The sequence below is a fragment of the Eucyclogobius newberryi genome, unplaced genomic scaffold (assembly GCF_026437365.1).
Source record: "Eucyclogobius newberryi isolate DKJ021-1_F unplaced genomic scaffold, fEucNew1.0.hap1 SCAF_21, whole genome shotgun sequence".
Classification (NCBI taxonomy): Eukaryota; Metazoa; Chordata; class Actinopteri; order Gobiiformes; family Gobiidae; genus Eucyclogobius; species Eucyclogobius newberryi.
In genome coordinates, this window is record NW_027315846.1 from 26,463,727 (window position 1) to 26,472,987 (window position 9,261).

Below are 9,261 nucleotides of genomic sequence, written 5' to 3' on the forward strand. Positions count from 1 at the left end.
TGGGATGAGCCTTATAAATAAAAGTTTAATAAGTATAATTCAAGTCGATTTTAGTTTGGATTTATTAAAAAAACACACAGTTATGTTTGGGTGACATCGGCTGCTCACATAGCAGACCCCTGATGGGAACACAAGCATCAGTAACAGAACCCTCAAAGTGAACCAGTTTGGAGGACCGGGCCAGTCGAAACGCCTCCACTGTGGCCTTCACCTCGCAAAGAGAATGTACCTGTCAAATTTCAACGGGACAAATTGGTTACTTAAATGATACCTGCTTTTTGGTCCAGCTTAATGGATAGCAATTTTTTTTCTTATTTGCTTGTGTTGACACTGCCTTGTAACTTTCTAACGTGCACTCATTTTACCCCCCAGGCATCAAATCTTGCAAAAGTATAAAAACTCATAAAATAATAAATACAAACACTAGCATCTTTATTTTATTTATTTTTTATCACAAATATGACAAAGTGGGACCTTTGCTGAACAGATCTTATACAAGACCAAAAGGAAATACAAAGAAAGTATTGTCTAAAACAAGTCATCATCATTGTGGTAATGAAAGTATTGAAAGTAACAATGACGGTCTTCCACTCTGAGTCGCAGAATAGTGACATCAAATGTAGAAGTACAAACATTTGCTGCACCGTTTTTTTTATCTATAAATCATCACAAACACATCACTGTCTGTGATCAATATGAGCGTTCATGGTCCTGTTCAACAAAAAGGTGAGTGTGACTAACTGAGAAACAACTTGCTAATGCTAACTCGTGCTATTATTTTAATCGCAAACAGACTTTAATGATACAAACAGAGCTTCAGACAGAGCAGTGCCTCCAGTTAGCTTCACATCCACAAGTGTAAAACTCAACAGAGCCATTTCAGGTTGTTCAAACAGCGCCCTCTTTGCCCTCCTCACCTCTGCTGTGCCTCCCTCGCTCTCTTCTGCTCCTACACCAGACCTGGAGCTCCCTCGGTCACACTCCGTGCCTCTCTATGGTCACCTTTGAGGAGATTAACCCTTTCATTAGAGATGGTCAGGCTGGGGTCACCGTCCTGCGTTCCCCGCTCGCTCCACACTTTGATCACTGGGCCTTAGAAAAGCGATCGGCAAAGTCCTAAGCCGCGCCATGTGATTTGTTTTTGTAAATTTGTTGAAATAGTGGTTAATCCCATTACAGAGCGCAGAGTAAGCCGCGTAAAAGGCTGGGTTGATATTGGGGCAGTGTTAGTTCAAATGCAGTCTGGACAAAAGCAAACTTGTTTAATTTTACAGTTTTGTTTCTTGCCAACCAGAGAGTAACTGGTTCAAATCCTGGCTCAAGCGCAGACAGTCGCTGTTTGCATTACTCATTTAACTCACATGTTTTGGAAATTTGGAGGAAAAAATGTGACTATATCATTTTTTACTTTACAGGCCAACATACGATGTGGATTCTGATATTATTGAAAATTAAAAAAATAACAATACATTTATACAGTGTACTGTATATATACTGTGTGTGTGTATATATATATATATATATATATATATATATACCATTAAGATTACAAAGGCTTGTAAGGCATTGACAATTCATTCTTTAAATGTTTAAGCAATGCAAAGACATTAAATAACACAAAAACAGCAACACAAAAACAAGTCACTCCTTCCATTCACTCTTTCGAACATCCTCTCACACCTTTAGTGTAGGAGGATGGAGCTCCCTCCACATTTGATATAAGTTTCGCACATGTGACCAGGGGTCTCGTTGATTAAACTGTGTGGAATGTTTAGGTCGGTACGAACTAAGTAAAACGATTTATCGTAACTGATCAGTTATTTTAAAAATCATCAACTAATTTAAATGGTCACATTTATATAGCGCTTTTCTACCGTCAAGGTACTCAAAGCGCTTTACATCAAGGAACCAGTCACCCATTCATTCACACCCCAGATGTTTGCAGCCACTGGGGGGCGAGTTGGGTTAAGTGTCTTGCCCAAGGACACAACGGCAGTATTCACATGAGGCAGCTGCGATCGCACCGCCAACCTGCGGGCCACTGGATCTGACCGCTCTGACCGAGCGGGGTGTCGAACCTGTCGAACAAGTACTCTACCACTGAGCTACTGCCGCCCGTAAGCAATTTAGTAATAAACTAATCGTTATCTGGACTATTCACAGTCTCTAAAGCATGCATGTGTTTTATGACTCTGACAAAACAGGAATTAAGTCAGAATTATACAGGAAACATGCACTATTAGACAATACGGAGCTAGTCTCCGGTCTGGAGAGACGGGAGATGGCGGAGGAGAGTGGATCGGTGGTCGAAGACGTTCTGGACGGCGTGGAGGAGCAGCCTTTTCTGGCTGCACGTGCCCGGAAACGTAAAAAGTCCCTTAGAGGGTTCTGGGAATGAGCAGCAGGATGAGGCTGAAGCAATTGATATCCGGAGTGAGAGCAGAGACTGTAAGGTGATCATAAAGCTTGCACAGGATAGTGCATCCTTTAAGGAGTGGAATTCAGTGGCATTGTCAAAGAGCCTAACTGTAGCTGTGGGAGTGATCAAGAGTGCGAGTGTCCTTAGAGATGGCTCGCTGCTGGTCGTGTGCAAGGACGCGGCTCAGCAACGGAAGGCGATTGGAACTAAACGTCTGGGTGGAAAGGACATTCTTGTGTCTGATGCTGAAAGAAACACGGTCAGAGGAGTTATCGTAGGTGTCCCTACGGCGACGTCTGTGGATGAAGTTAAGGAGAATTTGACTGGAGCTAAGGTGCTGGACGCTAGGCGGTTGAAGGTGACCCGGTCTGGGGTTAATGTGACAGCTTGTCGGTAATGGTAACACTTGAAGGGAGGTGCCTGCCTAGTAAGGTGTTCATTGGGTTCATGTGCCATGACGTTAGGCCATATGTTCCACCGCCCCTGCGTTGCTTTAAGTGCCAGCGCTTTGGGCATATTGCAGCGGTCTGTAGAGGGAGGCAAAGATGTGGTAAATGTGCAGGAGATCACGAGTATGGGAAGTGTGACGTGGGAGCAAAACTGAAGTGCTGTAACTGTGGGGAAGAACATAGCTCTGCCTACGGGGGATGCAGGTTTAGCAAAAGAGCTGCTGAGGTGCATAAAATAAAGGTCTCTCAAGGTATATCCTATGCAGATGCAGTCAAGAAAGTTTCAAGTAACGAGTTTAGAGTAAATACAGAGAGGAGCCAGCGCTGCTCCCAGCCAGGGCGAAATGAGAAAGGCCAGCGTGGCTCCCAAGAAGTGTGAAGGTTTCAAGAGTGGAGGTCCCAAGTGTGCAGGTACCAGAATTAATGAGAATACCCTGGTTGTGGATAGAGAGGATTTTGTACTCTTTATGGTGGATGTTGTAAACTGTGCTGCTCAGACTCAAAGCAGAACTGAAAGGATCAGGATCATTGCTAAAGCTGCGGGGAGATTCCTTGGAACAAAGGAGCTTGATTGGGCAGATATAGAAAACAGGCTAAAGGCGCTAAATGGGAGTCGGAGTGATGGGGGTCTGCTTTTGGGGAGTCAGAGTGATCAGAGTGACGAGATGGGGGTGGGGGTGGTCTCCTGTCCTCGCCCAGTCTCGTAGACGCACGGCTACCAAGCAGCGACATCAGTGGAAATATTAAAGCCTATAGAATGAAGCCTGGAGAATAAAGCTGTACGGTGGAAGCACCGAACGTCAAAGAAGGAGAGGAAGATGAAGAAGAGTCTCCCTGGAATAAAGCCGGTTGTTGTTGTTGTTGTTGTTGTTGTTGTTGTTTTATGGCGGTTGGCATCCGAGTGTTGCATTACCGCCAGACTTTATTGTTGTTGTTGTTGTTGTTGTTGTTTTATGGCGGTTGACATCCAAGTGTTGCATTACCGCCAGACTTTATTCCTTAGACTTTGTCGTAGTCCTAAAAGTTCTTCTTCCAGTGCCTTGACTTCCAGTTGTTGTTGTTGTTGTTGTTTTATGGTGGTTGGCATCCAAGTGTTGCACCACCGCCAGACTGTATTCCTCAGACTTTGTCGTAGTCCTCAGACTGTCGTAGTCCGTAAAAGTACTCCTTCCATTGCTTTGGTGTTACAAAGCCCATGAGGTCATGATATGTCTTTGTGACTAGAATAGTTGTTGTTGTTTCAGAGACCGACCGGCTTTATTCCAGGGAGACTCTTCTTCATCTTCCTCTCCTTCTTTGACGTTCGGTGCTTCCACCGTACAGCTTTTTTCTTTAGGCTTCATTCTATAGGCTTTAATATTTCCACTGATGTCGCTGCTTGGTAGCCGTGCGTCTACGAGACTGGACGAGGACAGGAGACCACCCCCACCCCCATCTCGTCACTCTGATCACTCTGACTCCCCAAAAGCAGACCCCCATCACTCCGACTCCCATTTAGCGCCTTTAGCCTGTTTTCTATATCTGCCCAATCAAGCTCCTTTGTTCCAAGGAATCTCCCTGCAGCTTTAGCAATGATCCTGATCCTTTCAGTTCTGCTTTGAGTCTGAGCAGCACAGTTTACAACATCCACCATAAAGAGTACAAAATCCTCTCTATCCACAACCAGGGTATTCTCATTAATTCTGGAACCTGCACACTTGGGACCTCCACTCTTGAAACCTTCACACTTCTTGGGAGCCACGCTGGCCTTTCTCATTTCGCCCTGGCTGGGAGCAGCGCTGGCTCCTCTCTCTGTATTTACTCTAAACTCGTTACTTGAAACTTTCTTGACTGTATCTGCATAGGATATACCTTGAGAGACCTTTATTTTCTGCACCTCAGCAGCTCTTTTGCTAAACCTGCATCCCCCGTAGGCAGAGCTATGTTCTTCCCCACAGTTACAGCACTTCAGTTTTGCTCCCACGTCACACTTCCCATACTCGTGATCTCCTGCACATTTACCACATCTTTGCCTCCCTCTACAGACCGCTGCAATATGCCCAAAACGCTGGCACTTAAAGCAACGCAGGGGCGGTGGAACATATGGCCTAATGTCATGGCACATGAACCCAATGAACACCTTACTAGGCAGGCACCTCCCTTCAAGTGTTACCATTACCGACAAGCTGTCACATCTTACCCCAGACCGGGTCACCTTCAACCGCCTAGCGTCCACCACCGTAGCTCCAGTCAAATTCTCCTTAACTTCATCCACAGACGTCGCCGTAGGGACACCTACGATAACTCCTCTGACCGTGTTTCTTTCAGCATCAGACACAAGAATGTCCTTTCCACCCAGACGTTTAGTTCCAATCGCCTTCCGTTGCTGAGCCGCGTCCTTGCACACGACCAGCAGCGAGCCATCTCTAAGGACACTCGCACTCTTGATCACTCCCACAGCTACAGTTAGGCTCTTTGACAATGCCACTGAATTCCACTCCTTAAAGGATGCACTATCCTGTGCAAGCTTTATGATCACCTTACAGTCTCTGCTCTCACCCCGGATATCAATAGCTTCAGCCTCATCCTGCTGCTCATTCCCAGAACCCTCGGACGAGCTAAGGGACTTTTTACGTTTCCGGGCACGTGCAGCCAGAAAAGGCTGCTCCTCCACGCCGTCCAGAACGTCTTCGACCACCGATCCACTCTCCTCCGCCATCTCCCGTCTCTCCAGACCGGAGACTAGCTCTTCTTCTTCTTCTTCTTCTTCTTCTTACTTTAACCTCGTTGCCAGACTTTTATCCAGTGCTTTGTCCTCCCTCTCAAGCCGGTTGGTCTCTGAAACAACAACAACTATTCTAGTCACAAAGACATATCATGACCTCATGGGCTTTGTAACACCAAAGCAATGGAAGGAGTACTTTTACGGACTACGACAGAGTCTGAGGACTACGAAAAGTCTGAGGAATAAAGTCTGGCGGTAATGCAACAATTGGATGCCAACCGCCATAAAACAACAACAACAACAATACTTATACTTCATCAGGACAACCTCAAGTAGTGCATCTTAGTTGCATCATCTGTGTATTTTTTTGTTTAAAAAAAGATAATTTCTGGCCTTTTGCAATCCAAACAACTAATCGATTAATTGAAAGTATAATCAAGATGAACCAATAAGCACAATAACCGCTAGCCTCAGCCGCAGCCGCATCAGGACAAAACACAAAGTTGCTAAGGACAGATCACATTCTTCATCATCTCTGAAAGTTCAGGCTTTCAGGACCAGACTGCTCATTTCACATCAAGTCTTTGTATAGGTCACATTCTTAACTTGGAAAGTTGTGTACATAATGGTTTATAAATAAGAGTATTTATGACTTCATTATTGATTCACTCCAAATTAAGTGGTGGTAAAACTACTTCTGTAGCCACAGCTGCCCTGGGGTGGAATGATCGAAACAAAGCTGCCAATCCTCTCATTCTCTAAACCATTTATTCTAGGCAAGGTAATAGAAGTGTAATTGTAGTGTAATCCCAAATAATTGTTTCACAATATTACCTAAAACTCACTACAATACAAAATGAAAGCTGAGGTACCTGACTTTACTTTTGCAAATAAGTAAATCTCGTGTTTTCCCCCAAAGCAGCACTTTGTAACAAAATGAGACCATTGTGTGCTGTCTGCATGTAAGGAAAGAATATTCTCTTTTGTGAACGAGGGAGTAAGAGCTGAAAGCAGCGTTCTGATTGGCTGTGCTTTGGCAGTTTTACTTCTTCATCTGAAAAAAGCTCTTCTAAAACTGTGCCATAAAATTCAAGCTTGTGGATATTAACAATGTCCCGATGGGTTTGTGAGAGCTTGGAATGAGTTGGATTATAGATGGATAAACTCTTCCTCCTTTTGCCTTTTGAAAATCAGGTACTCGAGCTTTAACAGATATTACACAAATGAATTCTGTTTGCTGAATCCTAACTATATAGTGACATTCTTCGCCTGCGCAGAGAAGTGTGCATTTTCTCAAAGCTAATGTACCGCACATAACCACGACAAGAGAAGAAACCACAATTTTTACACCTCCCGTCTCCTTTTCAGGGGCCAGAACAAAAGTCACTGTCTCAACCTAAATGCGGCCTGACACCGCGTATCAGCCATGCTATTCCCAGCGCTTTGTGGTGCCAATCTCCTATCTCTCCCGTGACATTTTTTTTTCCAAAGAAAGAGTAGATTTCCTCGAGACTCTGCCCTTTGCTACTTCCCCGGTGCATTCTTGCCCGGGGAGCAGGACCCTCCTACCCACGCTAATGCTGTCGCTCCACGCTGACCGCAGAAAGGGGAAATTAAGACAGCGTAGCAGCTCAGGGCTTTAGCTTTAGCGGCGCAGCTGAAAAGGCGGTCTGCAGACGCCCAGTGCCCGCGCTGCATTTAAGGAAGAAAAGGTGCAGGACCTGGGAAAGTTTTGTTCGTAAACAACAGTGAGGGACACACAAATCCGCTCCTGCCACGGCCCAAATATTTTAATTCTAAACCTATATACAGTGCGGTTTCCATGGCAGCTTGCACAAAGGTCCAGTGGTAAACACTTGGTCACTTCTGGTGTTGTGTTGTGGCGGATGTAAGTGCAGTTCAGTGCATCTATCGTTCAGAATATTATCAATCATTCAGATTCTATTTTTTCCAGGAATTTATTTTAGGTTTTCAAGGGTTTGAGTTTCCTGATATTTGTAAGGGCCTTGATCATTCAAAAGATACAGCGTTCGATGCTAAAGCTATCGCTCACTTAGTAACTTGGCAAACTAGATTTTAGAACTCCAAAGTACTATAGCAGTACTATAGCATTAGCATTAGCCCTCATTATATGTAAGTTATGAATGAACAAGATAGTTTGGGCTGATACCATCCCATAGACCAGATTTAGGGGAGGTCAACCCTTGTTTAAAGTGATTGTTGAGTGTGTAAACTTCTTGGTGTTAGAGTTTAATATCCTGTAAAAACTAGACTCTGATCTAAAGGCAAACTAACTTTAAGTTGAGATTTCTGATGTTGTACTTCAGTAAGAACACATCCTTCTGTAAGCGACACTAAACATCCTCTTTTACCATGTAACTGGTGACGAACGCAGTAAATTACATACAATACTATTAGATAAACAAGTGGTCAAGAATGTTGTGTCTATGAATGTGGGGAGAGGATCAATAATATGTAAAGCAACTTTTAGAGTCCAGAATACCATTATCGTTATTGACAGATGTATGATCCACAAATGCCCACAAAACATACAGAATGGCCGTACCACACAAACATCTTAAAAAGTTATATACTGTATATATTACGCTAAAGCACCTTTAATGTGCTTTTAACCTTGTTATAACAGTGTTTCCTAGCTCCACCCACATACTATATATGTGATTCCGACTCTGTGCTCGCCGGTGATGCAGTAGTTTGGGGCGTTGCTGCACTGTGGGTTTTATTCCTGCCCACTACCATTTGCCAAAAGTCTATGCCCCCTTTCTCCCCCTTTTGCTGTCCTGGAGCTGTTTTGGATCCATATTGTGATTTACAATGAACATAAAGTAAAATTCTGATCTAGTTCAATGCTAAGTACCAGAAAATATTTTTTGAATATGTCTCCTTTAACTTTGACTCTCGATAGAAGTGGAAGATTCATCAGAAATATGGATAACATTGCAAATGTTGTTTTGGAGGTATGCAAAAGTAAAATATCGAGTAAAACATCTATAATGTATGGTTTCAAAAAGAGACTGAAACATCTTGTGTATAAAGTGATGGGTTTGTACTTTTGTTGTTCATTTTACGGTCAATTCATGTTTTGTGCAATTTTAAAGGCACATTTTTGCACATTTCTGATGCGTTGTTAAAATATCTTCTGAGTATCGTTATTAAGATAATCCAAAAACGAATCGAGATGTTTTTATTTTGTCATTATTGCCCACCACTAATTCCCCATCTTTGGAGGGCTTTTCCATGTAGAGGTAACGTTCTGTTTCCCTCATCATCCTCACTCTACTTTACCAGCTCTGTCTTTAAGTCTAATAAATCTTAACACTTAAAACATTCCAAATCACTTTTTCATGCACAATAATTACACCCCCGTCATAGCCCCTCTAATCTCTACAATTTATCTTGTCTCAGCATCCAAACCAAAGTAACTCGCAGTCGCAGCTCTTCAGTATAATTTAAACCCAGTTGTCTTGATGCTTTTAAAACGTCGCGGTGTTAGATGGACCCTCTCCTCTGGCAGACCACCATCTTCACATTAATTTGCCCGGGGTGGAGTGGGCGCGCTTGTTCCCATCCCTTCTAAATAACACAGGTCTAATTGGGTGTGTTTTTTTTGCAGGTTCATTTCCATAAAGCGCATACGGCGGTGTCACCTCGGTTTGGGGAAGAGGACA